Source organism: Arvicola amphibius, chromosome 2, assembly GCF_903992535.2.
Source record: "Arvicola amphibius chromosome 2, mArvAmp1.2, whole genome shotgun sequence".
NCBI classification, from domain to species: Eukaryota; Metazoa; Chordata; class Mammalia; order Rodentia; family Cricetidae; genus Arvicola; species Arvicola amphibius.
This window is the reverse complement of record NC_052048.2, coordinates 95,951,898-95,972,642: the sequence shown is the minus strand read 5'-3', so window position 1 is coordinate 95,972,642 and position 20,745 is coordinate 95,951,898.

The following is a 20,745-nucleotide window of genomic DNA, read 5'->3' as shown; positions in this document are numbered from 1 at the left end:
TGGCATATTCCAGATTCCTGGAAGTAACAGCAGGCTCAGTATGCTATGAGGAGATGATGTTGCAGGTGAGTTCAGAAGCAGTGGAGACATAGAGTTCCTTCAGTTTGGGGAGTTCAGTCTTTCGTCTCCTGGCTTTCTATTGATTAGATATGACCCACCAACGTGGTGGGCAATAATCAGCTTTCTCTATATACTACTAATGCAGTCACCTTTTGTGCAGTCTTATCAAAATCACACTTGCACCGCAACATCTAGGCTAGTGTCCCAAGGATCTGTGTTTTATAGATGAGCCAAGATGACACAGAAAAAAAAAAAAAAAAAAAAAAAAAAAAAAAAAAAAAAAAAAAAAAAAAAAACAACCAGCCAACAATTTCTTTTAAACCTTCTAGATATTTTATAGTTCATATTCTCAGTATCCCTCACTAGAAAATAAGTAAAAGTAAAGAACACATAATAGTGCAGAGGTTTTTTTCATTGTGTACACAAGGCTCAGATTCCTTGTCACATAGTCAACTGTTAAGAGCAGAGGACACCTCCAAGGGGAATCAAGCGATAATAAAGGTTATACATGTTATGCTGACCCTTTAGTGGTCCAGAAACAACACGACTGATTAAAAGAAAAGAGTCAATGAAATGATTCCTACTGATAATCTACTAAACTCATACTGTGATTGTCATCAGAGAGGCTTGCTACAGCAATTGATAGGAACAGATGCGGAGACCCACAGCCAAACATTAGGCAGAGCTCAGGGAACTCCAAAAAAGAGGGGGAGGAAGGATTGTTGGAGCCAGAGGGGTTTAGAATACCAGAAGAACATGGCTCACAAAATCAATTAAGCAGGGCTCATAGGTACTCAAAGAGACTGATGCAACAATCATAGAGCCTTCATGCATCTGTGCTATGTCCTTTGAATAAATGCTCTGGATGCCATGGATGCTAGCTTGGGGTTTGGGAGGACTCCTAACAGTGGGAGCGGGTGTCTCTCTAACTTTGCCTCTTCTTGGAATCCTTTTGCTCTTGCTAGGTTGCTTTGGCCAGCCATCATATTAGGGAGTGTACCTAGTCTTACTGTGTCTTTTTATGATGTGTTTAATTGATATCCTTGGGATCCCTGCTCTTTCCTAAGGGGAAATGGGAAATGAGTGCATCTGAAAGAGAGAAGAGGTCGGGGAGGGATTGGGAGGAGTGAAGAGGAGGGAGGGTGTGCTAGGTCTGTATTGTATGAGAAAAGGAAAAATAATAGCCGGACATTAGTAGGGGTGGCAGACATTCTAGCTGAAGACAGTCACTCTATGTCTCAAAGTGCACGCACTGCTATGAATATCAATGTATTTCTGCTCCTGAAATAAAGAAGTAGAAAGAGAAAGCATGTCTGTTTACACATAGGCCCTAAACAATAATGAGTTTCACATGCCAAATTAATGAGTCTGGTAACTCTCTAATAGAAAAAAATATATTTATTCAATTTTATTTAAAAATACAAGTATGAGAATGGATTGAAGGAATATTTCTCAATCAAAATGTTGGGGAAAAAAGAATATGTGTACATTATTAATATTATCGTTGAATACTATTGTTTAGGAGAGAAACAATAAGCTAAGGAAACTATTCAGAAGAGGGCTTTTCAAAATTCCTTAAATTTGAAAAAGGCCTAGGAATTAAAGATGATTCAGATTGTTCTGTCAGTGATATCCTAAGAGAAATGAAATTCATCTAATAGGCAAAAAGACTGAAGGTAAAGACCAGAGATTCATTTGGGCAATGTTTTAATTAGGTAGGTCTTTCACACTCAACAACTGCCTACTGCAGAGATGAGTATGCATATCAGTAGCTCTAGTGTGCGAGCGACCTAATGAAATACAAACCATGAACACATGACAGAGCCATTTTGTGAAAGGTGCTGAAAGGAAGCAAAGTTGAGTCATGGATGAAGAGTGGAAACAGGTAACACATGTACAGTAGCACACCAATTGTACATACACTCTAGTAACACCACGTCAACCTAGGAAGATAATGAAGATGTCAATGAAGGCGGGGTGGGGGGAGGTTAATACATTTAACTCCCCAATTCCCCTCTGCTTCTTTTAGCCTTATCGGCTAGCCCATTCATAGGGCTTTTTATAGGAACACTATAGCAAAGTGATCTGAGATAGAGGAGAAAAAGATATAGTGGGCACAGATTGCAGACTAAGAGGAAAAAAAACACTCAAAGTTAAAGATAGATAAATTAATAATGATTGCTTGAATGGACAAGGAGATTTTATATTAATAAGAAGCCCTATGTGTTTTGCTCAAGTATGGTTAAGGCTCAGAGAACTTCACGCTGTCAAGTTCACCAAAGCACTGGAAGGTCAGGTTCTGTCATGTCTAGCTGACTTCTAAAGGGTCAGCATAACTTGTGCATTACCCTTTATCATCTATTGATCCCCACTGGAGGTGTTGGAATGATGATGGGAGGAGATGAGACCCTGCTAAGTCACGTGCTCTACATTAACTGTGCAATGGAATCTCATTTCTAAAATATATTGGGACTTCTATGACAGTCTAGTCAGCACAAATCCATCATATTTTTGCTAATGCTTAAAAAGACTGCTCTCTAAAACATGATACCTTGATAAATTTTGTATGCTCGGTGTAATTTTATGTAAAAATTACTGCATGCAAATGAGGAGCTGGAGGGATGGTTCTGCGTTTAAGATCACCTGCCACTCTTCCATCCGACTCAGGCTCAATTACCAGAACCTATGTGGTGGCTTAGAAGTATGCAACCTATAACTGCAGTTCCAGTGGATCGATGAACTCTGCCGGTCTCTGAGGGCACCAGGCATAAACATGGTGAACACACACACTTGCAGGCAAAACACTCACATAAATTAAACAAATCTAAACAAATTTTTTAAAAAGCAAGAAATGGAAAATACTATGAAAGTTATTTAAAGTGGCAGAGAACTGTTGGAATATTCAAATTGTCAACAGGGAAAATAATTTCAAATATAAAGTTGTTACAGCAATAATAAAATGTAAATTATGATTTAATAATCTAATGCTGTCTTTGGTAAAACATTTGAGTATGTTTCTGGTTGTACAAACTTATCAGTACCATTTTTTTTCTGCCAGGCATAGTGGCTCACAATTGTAATCTTAATATTTGGAAGGCTGAAGCAGAAGAATGGACATGTGGTTCAGGCTGACCTGAACTAGACTGAAACCATGCCTCAATTCCCACTTCAACTTCCCTTCAAACAAGTATTTCTCAAGTTCTTAAAAGAGGGAAAACATATTAAATTTTTAAAACTAATTATATAGGAAACTTACTGTTTTGTGCTTGATTCTCTAACATACATACATAAATATATGCAACTGCTGTTTCTGTTATAAACCAAGCAGCATATAAACAATTGTGTTTTATGGGAAACAAGTTCAGGCTGTGTCTTTTTATGGCCTTTATATTTCTGAGTGGCCAAGAGCACATCCTATTTCATAACACTTGTCTAGAAGTCTAGTAATGTCCAGAGAGGGGGTGAGAATAACCACTCAGTGCATCTGGCATTTGCTGCCTTTTGCTATAAAAAGTGAATGTGAGTTGAAATTTCAACTTTTTTTGTGATGAAGAGCTCAGAATGTGGTCCTTTATTTTCTTTAATAACAATAGGCCAGACATCCTCTGTGAAGAAAAGCTCTTTCATAGGGCAACACTTCAGGGAGTGCAGAGAGCATTCAGAGAATGAGAAGCTGATTAAAGCTAAAAATGAATCAAGTCAAACTTTAAACATGTTGAGAAAATGCCGGAAAATAAAGAACTAATTCAAAGTGTTTTGAGAAACCTAGTCTAAAAGACTGAAGAAGCTGCAGAATGTGCTTGGTCTACACGCTTAGACATGTGTGCAGCAGGTGCCATATCACCTTTTTTTAAAAACATTCATGGTTTCTTTTGCTTTTAAGGAATTTTTGCTGTTTTCCAATGGGAAACCAAAACTGAATCTAGAATTTCAAAGTATCAACCTGGGTTTCTTAACCTAACTGCACAAATTTATTATCTGAATAGTTTTTAAATCTTCCATTATCTTAGTCTCTTTGCGTTATTAGAACAAAATCACCAAGTCTGGAGTGTATAGTTTACAGAAACTTACATTCCAAGCTCCTTTACAAAAATTGAAAATTATTATTTTGTAATTATATGTATGTATGTATGTATGTGTATACACACACGAACGTAATATATATATATATATATATATATATATATATATATATATATATATAGAGAGAGAGAGAGAGAGAGAGAGAGAGAGAGAGAGAGAGAGAGAATAATTACCCCCAAAATCTTTCAAACACTTTCTGGACTGTATCTACCACATCCTCCTCCCAACTTCATGATCTCGTCATTTTTTGATGCACTGAGTCTAGGTAATGCGGCTCATATACACCTGAGTGAAGGGCAGCCTTGTACCTAATAGGAAGCAACCACAGGCAACACTAAAGCAAAAAACTGACTCTTCCCCATTCCAGCAAATCACCAACTGAAAGGACACCTCAGTTAAGGAATGGAACTCAAGATCATATTGACTGTCCTCTTATTTAGTGGTTCAATGGTCCCCTGCATTTCTTAGAAGTTTTCTTTATTTTTCTTAATTATTTATTCATTCTTCTCTTTTTGTTGTATGATTATTTTTATTTTTTAATTTTATTCTACATTCCATCCACAGTTCTCTCCCCCTACCACTCCTGCAACTTTCACCTCCCCCAGCTTCCCCACCCCCCTATCCACTCTTCCCAATGGGTAAGGGCTCCTCCCATGGGAGTCAGCAAAATTTGGCACATTAAGTAGGAAAAGGATCAAGCTTCTCCCCTCTGCATTAAGGCTGATCATGGCATCCCACCATAGGAAAAGGGCTCCAATAAACTAGCTCACGCACTAGGAATAGATGACGGTCCTACTGTCAGGTGCCACATAGATAGTCCCAGCTTCCCCACTGTCTCCTCCATATGGAGGCCGAGTTCAGTCCCATGGAGACTCCACAGCTGTCCGTCTTGTGTTCCTGAGTTTCTGTGAGCTTGGTTCAGCTGTCTCTGTAGATTTCTCCCTTATGATCTTGACCTCCCTTGCTCATATATTCCCTCCTCTTTCTTTCTGATTGAATTCTCAGAGCTCGGCCAGATGTAGAGATCTTCATTCTGCTCTTTGACTGACATAACCCCTGCCAAAATGTACATTTACAGTTAAGTTATCCTACATGGATGGACAATGCTACTCCCATAAGTCATTAAGTCATTGATGCTAAAGGAAAATGCCAGTGCTATGTGCAGAATACCTCCCTAAGACTTCTTGATCAGAGGCTTCCCAAACAATACAGTTTACTGTTATTTTGCTCACCAGAATTAAATACTAAGGCTGTATTGATGAAGACATTACCCATTTTAGTTATATAACACAGATAAATCCAGCTGGAACTGAGTTGGCAACTCCCTTCCTCATGGATGGTATACATGATGCTGGGAGTTGACATGCAAATTGCTGAGATCAAAACTCATCAACAGTCTTACACAGCTATGGAACCCTGTCAGGAAAATATGGCCTGATGAAATAGTGGTATGATTGTTTAGGGTGCAACCAATTAATTTCTGATTGAATTTGAGGACTGCTACATAGAAGAAAGTACAGGCCTGCTACTATAAAGCAAGCCTAAACTCTGTGGTCATTGGCTCTGGGAGGATCCTACTACTCTTGTTTTACTAAGGGTATAAATATGTATTGTCAAAATGCTTTCTAAAGCTTTCTGTTTACACTTACAGATTATTGCTGTGCACAGATGCCTCTTTCTGGTACATATTAATGATGAAAATAGACCTTTGTATCTTCATAATATGCAGAACATAAAAACTGATACATGCTCAGCTACAAATGGGATATTTACACTGTAGTCTCCAAGATGAAGGGTACTCTGAAAAAGATGGGACAGATAGAAAGGAAAAGGGAAAGCATGGGAAAGAGTGATGCAGAACTCTACCATGTGGATAAGATGTGACTTCTGCAATTGCAAAACAACAGTGGTCTTGTACACCTGCAGGGACCTGCACAAGATTTAGCACTTTAGCATCCCAGAGGATAAAGTTGTCATGAAAGTAGGAGGGGAATATTTGGGAAGAAGAATGACTTTAGAGGGACAGGAGGGGGTTTTAAGAGAATAAAAGAAGGTAACTGTAATGCTAATATATTGCATATATATGACATTTTAAAAAAATTCTAAAATCCTGCAAATCATTATCACTGTGAATATCATGGAAAAATTCTCAATGAAGTACCGGAAAACATCTTCAGTACCTTAACCCTACTCCCTAACACACTATCTGCCCGTGAGCCAACTGGAATCCAGGCTGTTGAGAATGTCTGCCACCTTTGTCTGTGCTTAAAGCTGACACAGCAGCATGGAAGATGAAAGTAGGGACTTTTATGTAGCGCTCTAGAATCACAGCAATATTCATTTGAGATGTGGCTACTTACTTGCTGTTTGATATAGGACTTGGTATAAAATAGGAGTCATGCTATTCAAATAAAATTTTCACTGTATGACGATACATTGAAGAGGTGATTTATGCCTAAATAACAATTTACAAGAAATAGAAAGAATCAAATGTATTAGGAGAGGCATTAGTTCAGGTTTTAAAATACATTAACTGTACAACTTTGTTTGTATCTTCAGGCTAACATATTTTTGCCAGTTCTTTCCAGGTATACCACAAGGAACCCATTTACATCACTGACTTATTGGCTGAAACACATTTATTCTTCTGAGACTTTTATTGATGTGTGACTAGAAACTGTCTGTCCTTTTGATTTGTTCTGACCTGTACCCGCATTGCACCATCACACCCCAAATTCTTAAATTCTTATTGCACTAATTTGTTTACAGATCTCTCTTTCTCTCTCTCTCTCTCTCTCTCTCTCTCTCTCTCTCTCTCTCTCTCTTTATAATATCAGGGCTCTGGGTATAAAAAAATCTTTTCTTATTTCAATCATTGAGAAAACTTAGTCTTACATCTATTTAAAATTAATCAAATACACACAGATACAAAAAGTAAAGGACACACTGAGGTTAAGCAATTATAAGATTATGTGAACAGCATTCCATGCTCAATAACAGGAACTAGGATGACATTCAGGTGGGTCTATATTTATTTCTGCTTCTCTAGGACCTTCCATATTGCCAATGAGATCTTTAGGCTACTCAGAAAAAGTGTCAGTGCTGATTGAGACCATGACCTTGGAAATGCTCTAGCAACATCCTTCATCTGCAACCAAGACAGTGAACACTAGGCAACGTCTTCCATCACAAACTCCCCTGAGCACACTAACAGTAGTCCTGCTATGTTCTAGTGACATCCTCTTCTCTCCTTTGCTGTGCTCCTGACCACCCCTTTGAATAATTGTTGATTTTTTGCTTGAGAATAGACTTTGTAAACGAGTGGTTGAACAGAGGAAGGAAATAATTTTGACCTTTTTATTTAAAATATTTCTATGTCTGAGAAGCCAAAAATCTATTGATAATTTGAACAGAACAGTTTATCGTATCACCCCTTGGTGTCATTTATTCGCACAGACACAAAAAGACTCGGTGCACATTTGTTTATGATCATATGCACAGGCAGAGCTATTTGATCACAGGGTGGCTCTATAACTGCCGATGCAGGCATGCTCTACGTTCAGTACCTCTTACACTAGTCAGATTATTATTTAGATATTTATATCAGCTATAAGAATTGGGCTGGACTTTTGTCCGGGCGGCATCCCTGGGCTGCCTGGAATCCCTGATCCTGTGCACTGACATTCCATCTGAACTGGTGAGTGAATGCGGACCTTGGGGCAACCTGCCCTGGAAGAGAGCACAGACCCCCTCCCTCCAGCTCCCTCTGCAGGCTTGTCTCTGTTTCTCCCGTCCCTGTCTCTCCCAAACCTTCCCTAATGTTCTCAGGTGTCCTGCTCCTGTTCTAAGGCCATCCACCCAAAGTGGTCAGACTCTGGCCTCCTGGCAGGTCTGAGGATTCCTTCAAGGGAGTGCGGGCTTCTTCAGATTGTGACACAAGGAATAGGTCCTCCTCTGGCACTGAGGAGATCCAACCAGTTTCAGTCACAGCAAAGATTGGTCTAGGACACCAAGCGCCTCCTGGCTCCTTTTGAAGGAAGAGATGGGCAGGCGCCAATGCAGGAGCTCCTCCAACAACATGAAAGGCAACATGACATCACCACAATCCAGATATCCCGAAACAACAAGAATTGAGTACCCTACCCCAGAAGATATAGAAGAAAACGACCTTAAACAGTACTTTATGAAAATAATAGAGGACCTTAAACAGGAGGTAAAAAACTGCCATAAAGAAATGGAGATGACAAACAAAAAGGTAGACGAAATAAATAAATCTCTCAAAGATACCCAAGAAAAAGAAGAAAAACAAGAAAAAGCAATCAAACAGGTAAGGGAAACAGTACAAGACCTGATAAATGAAATGGAGGTATTGAAGAAAACACAATCTGAGGGAAGACTGGAAATGGAAACTCTGAGTAAACGAACAGAAACTTCAGAGACAAGTATTTCCAACCGAATACAAGAGATGGAAGAAAGAATCTCGGACTCCGAAGATACTATAGAGGAAATAAATTCACAGATTAAAGAACTAAACAAATCTAACAAATTCTTAACACAAAACATTCAGGAAATCTGGGACACCATGAAAAGACCAAACCTAAGAATAATTGGGGTAGAAGAAGGAGAAGAATTACAACTCAAAGGCCCAGAAAACATATTCAACAAAATTATAGAAGAAAACTTCCCCAACCTAAAGAAGGATGTTCCTATGAAGGTACAAGAAGCCTACAGAACACTAAATCTACTGGATCAAAAGAAAGCATCCCCACGCCATATAATAATCAAAACACAAAACATACAGAATAAAGAACATATATTAAGAGCTGCAAAGGAAAAAGGTCAAGTAACATATAAAGGGAAACCTATCAGAATTACACCTGATTTCTCAATGGAAACCATGAAAGCCAGAAGAGCTTGGATAGATGTGCTACAGACACTAAGGGAACATGGATACAAGCCTAGACTACTATACCCAGCAAAGCTTGCATTCACCATTGATGGAGAAAACAAGATATTCCAAGACAAAAACAGATTTAAACAATACGTAGCCACAAATCCAGCCTTGCAGAAAGTAATAGAAGGAAAATCACAAACCAAGGAGTCCAACAACACCCACAATAACTCAGGCATCTAGCGACCCTTCACCAGCACAACTTGAAGAAGGGAAACACACAAACTCTACTACAAAAAATGACCGAAGTTAACAACCACTGGTCATTAATATCACTTAATGTCAATAGACTCAATTCACCTATAAAAAGGCACAGGCTAAGAGACTGGATATGAAAACAGGATCCAACATTTTGCTGTTTACAAGAAACACACCTCAACCACAAAGACAGACACCTACTCAGAGTAAAGGTTGGGAAAAGGTTTATCAAGCAAATGGCCCTAAGAAACAAGCGGGTGTGACCATACTAATTTCTAACAAAATTGACTTCAAACTAAAATCAATCAGAAGAGATGGAAAGGGATACTTTATACTCATAACAAGAACTCCATCAGAATGAAGTCTCAATCCTGAATATCTATGCCCCTAATATAAAAGCTCCCACTTATGTAAAAGAAAAACTTCTAGAACTCAAGGCAGCCAACAAACCACACACACTAATAGTTGGAGACTTCAACACTCCTCTCTCACCAATGCACAGGTCAATCAGACAGAAACCTAACAGAGAATTGAAAGACTTAATGGAGGTAATGAACCAAATGGACTTAACAGACATCTATAGAACAATCCACCCAATTAGGAAAGAATATACCTTCTTCTCTGCGGCTCATGGAACCTTTTCGAAAATTGACCATATACTTGGTAACAAAGCAAACTTCCACAGTTACAAAAAAATATTAGTAACTACCTGTGTCTTATCAGATCACCATGGATTAAAATTAGAATTCAACAACAATGCTACCCCCAGAAAGCCCACAAACTCATGGAAACTGAACAGTCAACTACTGAACCACAACTGGGTCAAGGAAGAAATAAAGAAAGAAATTAAAGTCTTTCTTGAATTTAATGAAAACAAAGACACAACATACTCAAACCTATGGGACACAATGAAAGCAGTGCTAAGAGGAAAGTTCATAGCCCTAAGTGCCCACTTAAAGAAAACGGAGAAAGCACTCATTGGTGACTTAACAGCACACCTGAAAGCTCTGGAAAAAAAGAAGCAGACTCACCTAGGAGAAGTAGAAGACTGGAAATAATCAAACTGAGGGCAGAAATCAACAAAATAGAAACACAGAAAACAATCCAAAGAATCAATGAAACAAGAAGCTGGTTCTTGGAGAAAATCAACAAGATTGACAAACCCTTAGCCAAACTAATCAAACGGCAGAGGGAGAACACACAAATGAATAAGATCAGAAAGGAAAAGGGGGACATAACCACAGACACAGAGGAAATTCAGAGAATCATTAGATCTTACTACAAAAGCCTGTATGCCACAAAATTGGAAAATGTAAAAGAAATGGACAGTTTTTTAGATAAATACCATATACCAAAGTTAAACCAGGACCAGATAAATGCTCTAAATCGTCCTGTTAGTCGCGAAGGATTAGAAACTGTTATCAGAAACCTCCCTACCAAAAAGAGCCCAGGACCAGATGGTTTCAATGCGGAATTCTACCAGAACTTCCAAGAAGACCTAATACCTATACTCCTTAAGGTATTTCATAATATAGAAACACAAGAGTCACTGCCAAATTCCTTCTATGAAGCTACAGTTACCCTGATACCTAAACCACACAAAGACTAAACCAAGAAAGAGAATTACAGGCCAATCTCACTCATGAACATTGACGCAAAATTTCTCAATAAAATCTGGCAAACCGAATCCAAGAACACATTAGAAAAATTATCCATTACGATCAAGTAGGCTTCATCCCAGAGATGCAGGGCTGGTTCAACATACGAAAATCTATCAATGTAATCCATCATATAAATAAACTGAAGGAAAAAAACCATATGGTCATCTCATTAGATGCTGAAAAAGCATTTGACAAAATTCAGCACCCTTTTACGATAAAGGTCTTGGAGAGATTAGGGATACAAGGGTCATTCCTAAATATAATAAAAGCTATTTACAGCAAGCCAACAGCTAACATCAAATTAAACAGAGAGAAACGCAAGGCTATCCTACTAAATTCAGGAACACGACAAGGCTGTCCACTCTCTCTTTATCTCTTCAATATAGTGCTTGAAGTTCTAGCAATAGCAATAAGACAACATAAGGGAATCAAGGGGATTCGATTTGGAAAGGAAGAAGTTAAACTTTCATTATTTGCAGATGATATGATAGTGTACATAAGCGACCCCAAAAACTCCACAAAAAAACTCCTATAGCTGATAAACTCCTTCAGTAACGTGGCAGGTTACAAGATCAACTCCAAAAAATCAGTTGCCCTCCTATACACAAAGGATAAGGAAGCAGAGAGGGAAATCAGAGAAGTATCACCTTTCACAATAGCCACAAATAGCATAAGATATCTGGGAGTATCTCTAACCAAGGAAGTGAAGGATTTATTTGACAAGAACTTTAAGTCTTTGAAGAAAGAAATTGAAGAGGATACCAGAAAATGGAAGGATCTCCCCTGCTCGTGGATTGGGAGGATCAACATAGTAAAAATGGCAATTCTACCAAAAGCAATCTATAGATTTAATGCAATCCCAATCAAGGTCCCATTAAAATTCTTCACAGAGATTGAGAGGACAATAATCAACTTTATATGGAAAAACAAGAAACCCAGGATAGTCAAAAAAATCTTATACAATAAAGGTACTTCTGGAGGCATTACCATCCCTGACTTCAAACTCTATTACAGAGCTACAGTATTGAAAACAGCTTGGTATTGGCATAAAAACAGAGAAGTTGACCAATGGAATCATATAGAAGACCCGGATCTTAAACCACAAACCTACGAACACCTGATTTTTGATAAAGGAGCCAAAAGTACACAATGGAAGAAAGAGGGCATCTTCAACAAATGGTGCTGGCATAACTGGATGTCAACCTGTAGAAGAATGAAAGTAGATCCATATCTATCACTATGCACAAAACTCAAGTCCAAATGGATTAAAGACCTCAATATTAATCTGAACACATTGAGCTTGATAGAGGAGAAAGTGGGAAGTACTCTACAACAAATGGGCACAGGGAACCGTTTCCTACTCATAACCCCAGCTGCACAGACATTAAGGGCAACATTGAATAAATGAGACCTCCTGAAGCTGAGCAGCTTCTGTAAAGCAAAGGACATTGTCACTAAGACACAAAGGCAGCCTACTGACTGGGAAAAGATCTTCACCAACCCTGCAACTGACAAAGGTCTGATCTCTAAAATATATAAGGAACTCAAGAGACTAGACGGTAAAATGCCAATTAACCCAATTAAAAAATGGGGCGCTGAACTGTACAGAGAATTCTCAACAGAAGAAGTTCAAATGGCCAAAAGACACTTAAGGTCATGCTCAACCTCCCTAGCTATCAGGGAAATGCAAATCAAAACAACTTTGAGATACCATCTTACACCTGTCAGGTTGGCTAAAATCCAAAACACCAATAATAACCTTTGCTGGAGAGGTTGTGGGGTAAGGGGCACACTCATCCATTGCTGGTGGGAATGCAAACTTGTGCAACCGCTTTGGAAAGCAGTGTGGTGGTTTCTCAGGAAATTCGGGATCAACCTACCCCAGGACCCAGCAATTCCACTATTGGGAATCTACCCAAGAGATGCCCAATCATACTACAAAAGCATTTGCTCATCTACGTTCATAGCAGCATTATTTGTAATAGCCAGATCCTGGAAACAACCTAGATGCCCTTCAGTGGAAGAATGGATGAAGAAACTGTGGAATATATACATGCTAGAATACTACTCAGCGGTAAAAAACAATGACATCTTGAATTTTGCATGCAAATGGATGGAAATAGAAAACACTATTCTGAGTGAGGTAACCCAGACCCAAAAAGATGAACATGGGATGTACTCACTCATAATCAGTTTCTAGCCATAATTAAAGGAAACCGAGCCTATAATTTGGGATCCTTGAGAAGATAATAAAAAGGTGAACTCCCAAAAGAAGATATAGTAATCTTCCTGGATATTGGAAGTAGACACGATTGCCAGGCAAAAATTGGGAACTTGAGGGTTGGGCGAGACGTGGCCAAGGGAAGATGGGGAGAGAAAAGCATGAAGGGGAGAATGGGGGGAGCTCGGAGGAATGCGATGCTTGGGATACAGGAAGGGTGGATATGGGAGCAGGGAAGCATGTATCTTAATTTAGGGAGCCACCTGAGGGTTGTCAAGAGACTTGACCCTAGAGGGGTTCCCAGGTTTCCAGGGAGACGCCCCCAGTTAGTTCCTTGGGCAGCTGAGGAGAGGGAGCCTGAAAAGGCCAGTTCTTATAGCCATACTGATGAATTTCTTGCATATCACCATAGAACCTCCACCTGGCGATAAATGAAGAAAATGACAGAGCCCCACATTGGAGAACCGGACTGAGTTCCCAAGGTCCTGATGAGGAGCAGAAGGAGAGAGAACATGAGAAAGAAAGTCAGGACCGTGAGGGAACCTCCACCTAGCGATAGATTAAGAAAATGACTGAGCCCCACATTGGAGCACCAGACTGAGCTCCCAAGGTTCTGATGAGGAGCAGAAGGAGAGAGAACATGAGAAAGAAAGTCAGGAATGTGAGGGGTGCGTTCACTCATGGAGACGGTGGGACAGAACTAATGGGAGATCACCAACTCCAGTTGGAATAGGACTGATGGATCATGCGACCAAACCCGTCTCTCTGAATGTGGCCAACAGTGGGGGTTGACTGAGAAGCAAAGGACAATGGCGCTGGGCTCTGATTCTTCTGCTTGGACGGGCTCTGTGGGAGCCCTCTCAGCTTGGTCGATCACCTTCCTGGACCTGGGGGGAGTTGGGAGGACCTTGGTCTTAGCATAGAGTAGGGAACCCTGATGGCTCCTTGGCCTTGAGAGGGAGGGAGCGGAAGTATTGGTGGACGGGAGGGGAGGGAAGGGGGAGAAGGAGGGGAGGGAAGGGGGAGGAGGAGGGGAGGAGATGGAAATTTTTAAATATAAAAAAATAAACCATGAAAAAAAAAGAATTGGGCTGTAACACCATACAAGAGATTTGAATGCATATGTTTTTCTGCAACTTTGGGAAAGCAGAGCATTAATGCCACTTTTGCTATATATAACCATCAGGTGGGATTAGAAGTTTTATTAGGAACTGCTGAAGAGACAAAGTAGAGTAACTTGAAATTAGTAGCATTTTATGGATTCATAATACCTTCTGTGAAAACTTATTGCACACTTAAAATATACACAAGCTATTAAGTGATAGAGCTTTGATATAATATTTGAGCAATAAAAGCAAAACCCTCTGAACATTAATTTGTTTACTGTATGAATAACTTAATATCTCTGATTTAATTTTTAGTCATGGTCAATTAACTAATTTAGTAACAACATGTATACAGTGGATAATCATTCTGCTCTAGAAATACTAAAACAACAAAAGGCTCATAAATAAGGAAATCGTTTTGTTTTAATAATCTGATAATAAAATAGAATACTGCTATGAGAATTTAGGTTAGATTTTTTCTATTTAATTTTACAACCAGGGTTGAGGTATAAATACAAAATTCTCTCCCACATTGTAGAAAACTTTAAAGAGCAAACAATAAGTCTCTTTGTTTAAATCCTGCTTTGTTGTAACTGCTGATAGTTTTAATAATGGGAACCATTGTGCAACACTCTTCTGATGGAGTTTTCTATACAAATCCATTGAATTCCTATATCAATGTTTTGAGGTAGGCATCCTTCGAATACGTTAGTTTGCAGGTCAGACATTGGGAGCAAGATGGATGCATTAACACCGGAGTTTACAGAAAACATCTGCGTGGGATTAACTTTGGCATTTTGACTTGAGTCCGACATCAGAAACTCTAGGCTCTTGTCAAGCATCTTCAAACATTTAACCTCAACTTACTGATAATAAAGACATGACTTCATGCTCATCCATTGCAGGAGAACTTTGGGGTGGGCAGCTAGTAAACTTATAACACTCACAATAATGGAAAAGTCATTCATTAATTTGGAAATTTCATTATTTCTGGGGGCACCTAGTTTAGATCTCTGCTTAGTTGGGTTTCAGTCTCTAATCTTTGACATAGTCAAGTGCTCTTTTTCTCTCTTATGTTTGCTCAGCAAGAATTATACAATAATTGGATCAAATACATATTTGAACTCTGGCTCAATCAATTGGTAACTTTGAGACTTATTCAGAAGCCTATATACCTCAGTTTTACTGCATGAGTGGCAATTATGAGACCAACTTTATGCTCTAAAAATTATATGACTTCATAGGAAATGCTGCATGTTACATTATATGATACACATATATTATAGATATCATATATATATAATATTTGGTCTTCAATAAAATTTGGTTTCTCTTCATATAATTGAACTACTTAAGAAAGATAATGGCTAAATATTCTCAGCCTCATTTTCTCTTTAAATCCTACAATTTTTCAGAACATTGTAAAACACAATTATTTTGTCTAATAATGCCGGCTACATGTAGTTGGCATTCTAATGCTGTTTTGATTTCCTATATAGTTTTGGTTACATAGTTTACACAATAACTTAAAGAGAGAATTCTTGTTTTCTGGTTTAGTTATCCTTTTAAAATGAATACTTAATCTCCTTCTGGGTAAAAAATCAATGATTCGTTACTGAAAAAGAAGAGAACTTATTAAATGCTCATTTGAACCATGACTTTGAATCAGAATTTAGCTAATTTGGTAGTTAATTCTCTTTTATCTATGCTAACCCTGGAGAAATTTTATCACCAAGGAATTATTATTGGTGGGAACTTTTTGGTCTTTTCTCAATATTTATCGTGTGTGTGTGTGTGTGTGTGTGTGTGTGTGTGTGTATCTATAATCTTGTGCTCTACAATATAACCACAGGCAGAGCTATTGGCCCAGCCACTTTCTGTAATAACTAGTGTCTGAACAAAATAATCCCATGAACCCAGGGTAGAGAAAGTATCTCCATCTCTGGTATCAATGGGCCTCAGAGGAATTTTTTCATATGGAGGCCTGCTTCCTGCTGAGACCACCTGCCTTCCCATAGAATGAAATTGCAAGGCTTCTAAGAGAAGTATGTCCCACACTAGATTGAATTTCTCCATCACTGGGTAGATATTTAACTGATGCCTTCAGTGGGATGGTAAGTAAAATACCAAATGCCATTCACTGAGCCAGAAGATTACTCCCTTAGGAAATATCGAGGGCTCTCGTTCAAGTAAATTCAATTCAAAGTACATGTGTGTGCACATGCATGTGTATGCACATGCACGCGCATGCATGCAAGCATGCACACACACAGACATGGGGAGAGAGAAAATAGAAATATAGATGTTAATCTTTTCTAGATTCTATAATTTGTGCTTGGCTTTTGTCCTTCACACAGTGAGCAATGACTAATGATAACAATCTGGTCAATTGTTACATGTGACTAGAACTCTCTTTAGGCCCTTCACATGCTATTAAAGTCATTGACACCAACAGAAGAAAGGAAGGGTAATTAATAATGGAACTCCAGAACACAGGATTTGTAATAAGAATTGATGGTTATAAATTCCCCCTCATCATTCAGCTACACATTTAAACTCAACAAATTATTCTGCCAACATTAACCTCTCACTCCTAGGTAGATAACAGGATTTATATCACCATGGTGTTATTGTATAGACATATGAGGTTGCAATGTAAAGTAACTATAACCATAATAAACTTTCAGTAGTTTCATTTCTGGAGGATGATAATTGTTAAGTCTCTATGAAGTTATAGCACTTGAACTAGACTAGAATCAAAAGATACATTAGGAAATGTTTTGTTTCAAATGTTGTGTTTACAGGTGTTTCTCCTGCCTGTATATCTGTGCACCACTTGTGTGTCTAGTGCTTGGAGGCCAGAAGATGGTGCTGAATCCTGCTGAACAGGAGTTACAGTGACTAACGGCTGCCATGTGTGCTTGAAATCAAACTCGTGCATTTAATCACTGAGCCCTAGGGAAGATTTGCAAGAGGGGAAAAGAGTATTTACAAAGGAAAAGAAAAACATGTGATGTTAAATTTATGTAGCATGTGAAGACTTAATAACATAGATGCCTTTGTGACTAGAACTTTGTTTGGAAAAAAAATAGTGCTCTAGGTTGCTAAGTTACCTTAGCTGGTATATTGTTTGCCTTGCACCCATGAGGATCTGCTTCAAATCTCCCAAATCCAGGTAAACATGGCACTGTGGTAGCAAATTATAATCCTAGCAGTGAGAAGGGAGAAGTGGGTGAGAATCTGAGGCACAGTAGACAGTTTGCCTGGTTTACTTAGTGGGCTCCAACTCAATGAAGGAGACCTTGTCTCGAAGAAGTTGGGATAGGTTCCCCCAAAATAACACCTTAAGTTAGTGTCCTCTGACCTCTGCATATATATTATCACAAAGGCATCTGTGTCTACACACACATGTGCACCTATATATACATGAACATGCACATACATTTTTAATCCACAGATTTGCTATAAGTTTTCTAAAAGTATAATAAAATCATCTTCTCTTATGTTTCTGTCTATTTATCATTCTAATTTTTTTTGAATTTGTGTGTTTTGATGCCATGTCATAGACACTAATATTATAAAGTTTTTGTAGACTCTTAATTTATTCCATTCTCAAGGTGATATTTTTTATTAATTGGAGAAATGTGTTGTTTTCTTTGAACTTGTTATGTGATGATACATAAACACATTTCAATATTTTTTTTTTTGAGAAAGGGTTTCTCTGTAGCTTTGGAGCCTGTCCTGGAACTCGCTCTTGTAGACCAAACTCACAGAGATCTGCCTCTCTCTGCCTCACAAGTTCTAGGCTTAAAGGCATGCACCCCCACCACATGGCAACACATTTTAATAATTAAAAGGAATAAAATTATATGATTATATGATAAGTGTTATAAAGTAGATATAAACTATAAATAAACATTAAAAATATGTCCAGAAAATGTTCAAATATTTGGAAAATATGTTTCAAATTCTTAGAAATCTGTTTTCCCAGATATCTCCATAAATATAACCTTCAAGTGTCTACAATAACTTCTACATTATTTTTATGCGTAGTTATTATATCAATCACTAATTTTTCCTGGTATTGAATATATTACTATATGTTAGCCCCAAATGCTTGAGAATTGAAAATAATTTTTAACTTATTAAAACACATAGAAAGAATTCACACTTTCAAAATACAGCAAATAAAATAAGTGCTTATTATTCACAATGGAAAAACTACAATATTTACCTAAATATACTTAGACTAAATTTGGAATATTTCAAAACCTACATTAAAAGGCTCAGAATTGTTGAGATGTCAATTGTCACCAAATTGGTCTTTATACCAAAACTTACTCTAATCAATGAATCAGCTGGTTTCTGTGTGGAGATCACTAAACAAGACAAAACAGTTTTTTAAATGAGAGGGGAGTCGGGAAACTCACCCAAGTTGAAGGTGATATTATGGTAATACAATGCTGACTTCAGATTGGTGCAGAGAACAATGCCTTGCAAAGGAAAGATTTTTATGAATACAACTTACTATCTTCAAAGATGTTAAAATTATTTGATACTTAGGGACAGAGTTTTTAATAAATGATAGTAGACCAATGGAATGTTCTTGGAATTTTGTAAATGAATATGTGGTAGAGGGTCAAACACAGCAACATTATAGTGAACCACCAATTATAGTATAGGTTAAAAAATAACAAATTCATTGTAAATGAGCAGTGAGATGAAGAAAAATATCTTAATTAAAATTAAAATATAAATTTGAACATCAGATATCATAAAGTAATGAACATGGAACCTATTTTATAGAGAAAAGAATGTAAAGAATGTCTGATCCAAGAAAAAGTCTCTTTTTATATCCAGTTAGAAATAGAGGTATCCTGCTGGGGAGAAACAGCAGTTACAAGCACATTCTGCTCTTTCTAAGGTCACAGGTTCTGTTACTAATACCCACATTAGGCTACTCATAACTGCTTTTATTTCTAGGTCTAGGAGTTTTGAAATTCTCTTCTGGACCCTGCAATCACAAGTAAACACACACACACACACACAGAGAGAGAGAGAGAGAGAGAGAGAGAGAGAGAGAGAGAGAGAGAGAGAGAGAGAGAGAGAGAGAGAGAGAGAGAGAGAGAGAGAGAGAGGTGGGAAGGAAGGGGGAAGTCATACCTGTATATAACTAAGAATAAAGTATTTTTAAATTAAGGCATCAGTGACACATATTTCATTCATCTTTCATGGTTGATAGTTAACAGTTTTGGAATGGGGTACTTCCTCCTCACAAAATGCAGGTTAATTGTTCTAGTTTTGAAAACAATAGATTGGTCTACTAACAAATTCTAAACCACTTTTCATTAGAGAATCGTTTACTTTCTCCTGTGCTTTGTTGGAGATGAGACTGATTTCTATTGGGATCAATATCTGCATTGATAACTACTTACTTAACCTTTTACTACTTCAAACTTCTCTTAGGAAAATGAAGTGAGAATGCAAATGAAAAATAATTACCTCTAATTATAGAGTACTATAATTGGATAGATATAGATATCAAAGTCACCCTGTTTTAATTCCCCCACTTTCTGAAGCAAAAAATAAAACTCAATTTACTTTAATAGTAGGGGGTGAGAAGTTTGCTTGTTATAAACCATTATAAGCTGTATATAGAGATTTTTAAATTTACATAGGGAACTGTAATTATTTTGCTCAGTTTTATATCTATATTATAATAACTGTATGTTTTCCTGTGGCTACATTTTCAGAAGCATTAATATTTGATGCCAGCTAATGATGGATTATAATAATGAGGATTCACTTGAAGAAGGTAATCAATTAGAGTTCATACCATATTCAATCTTTGTTTATATTCTTTATGCCCTATTTTAATATCAGATAGCACATAGGTGTTCAGGGATTACCTGTTAATGAATGAATAAAGGATCAAAATATTTTTTATTTGGACATAAACCCCAAAAATGTCTTAAAGAGGATATATACGCAATATATTGCATGTGCTCCAAAATCTGCTTGACGTTTCTACTTATAATTAGAATCATACGGTGAGCATAATGGTAGCTACTCAAGTGTGTAACTGAAGAAGTAGGAAATAGAGGTCATAGGAGGCAAAATTAACTTGATATCATCCCACCATCCTGAGCTGAGAGGCAAGTGTATGCTATATACCACTATACTTAGCTGTAACACTGTCATAATATACTTGAAGTCAAGTTGAGAAGTCAACAGCTGATTCTCTATGATTGGTTTATGATGGTAGCCAGACTGTTCTTGTTTCCTGTATGAAAGCAACATTTTTGAACTGTGATTATGGTAGAAGAAACCTTGATATCAACAATTATAGCACAATGTAAAGAATTCAGAAAGAAAAGATCAATAAATAAATCATGGAATATGATCTCTACTTTTGTAATAACTGGTTTATTATCTCTGAGTGTTAATCTCTATATTTTAAGATTC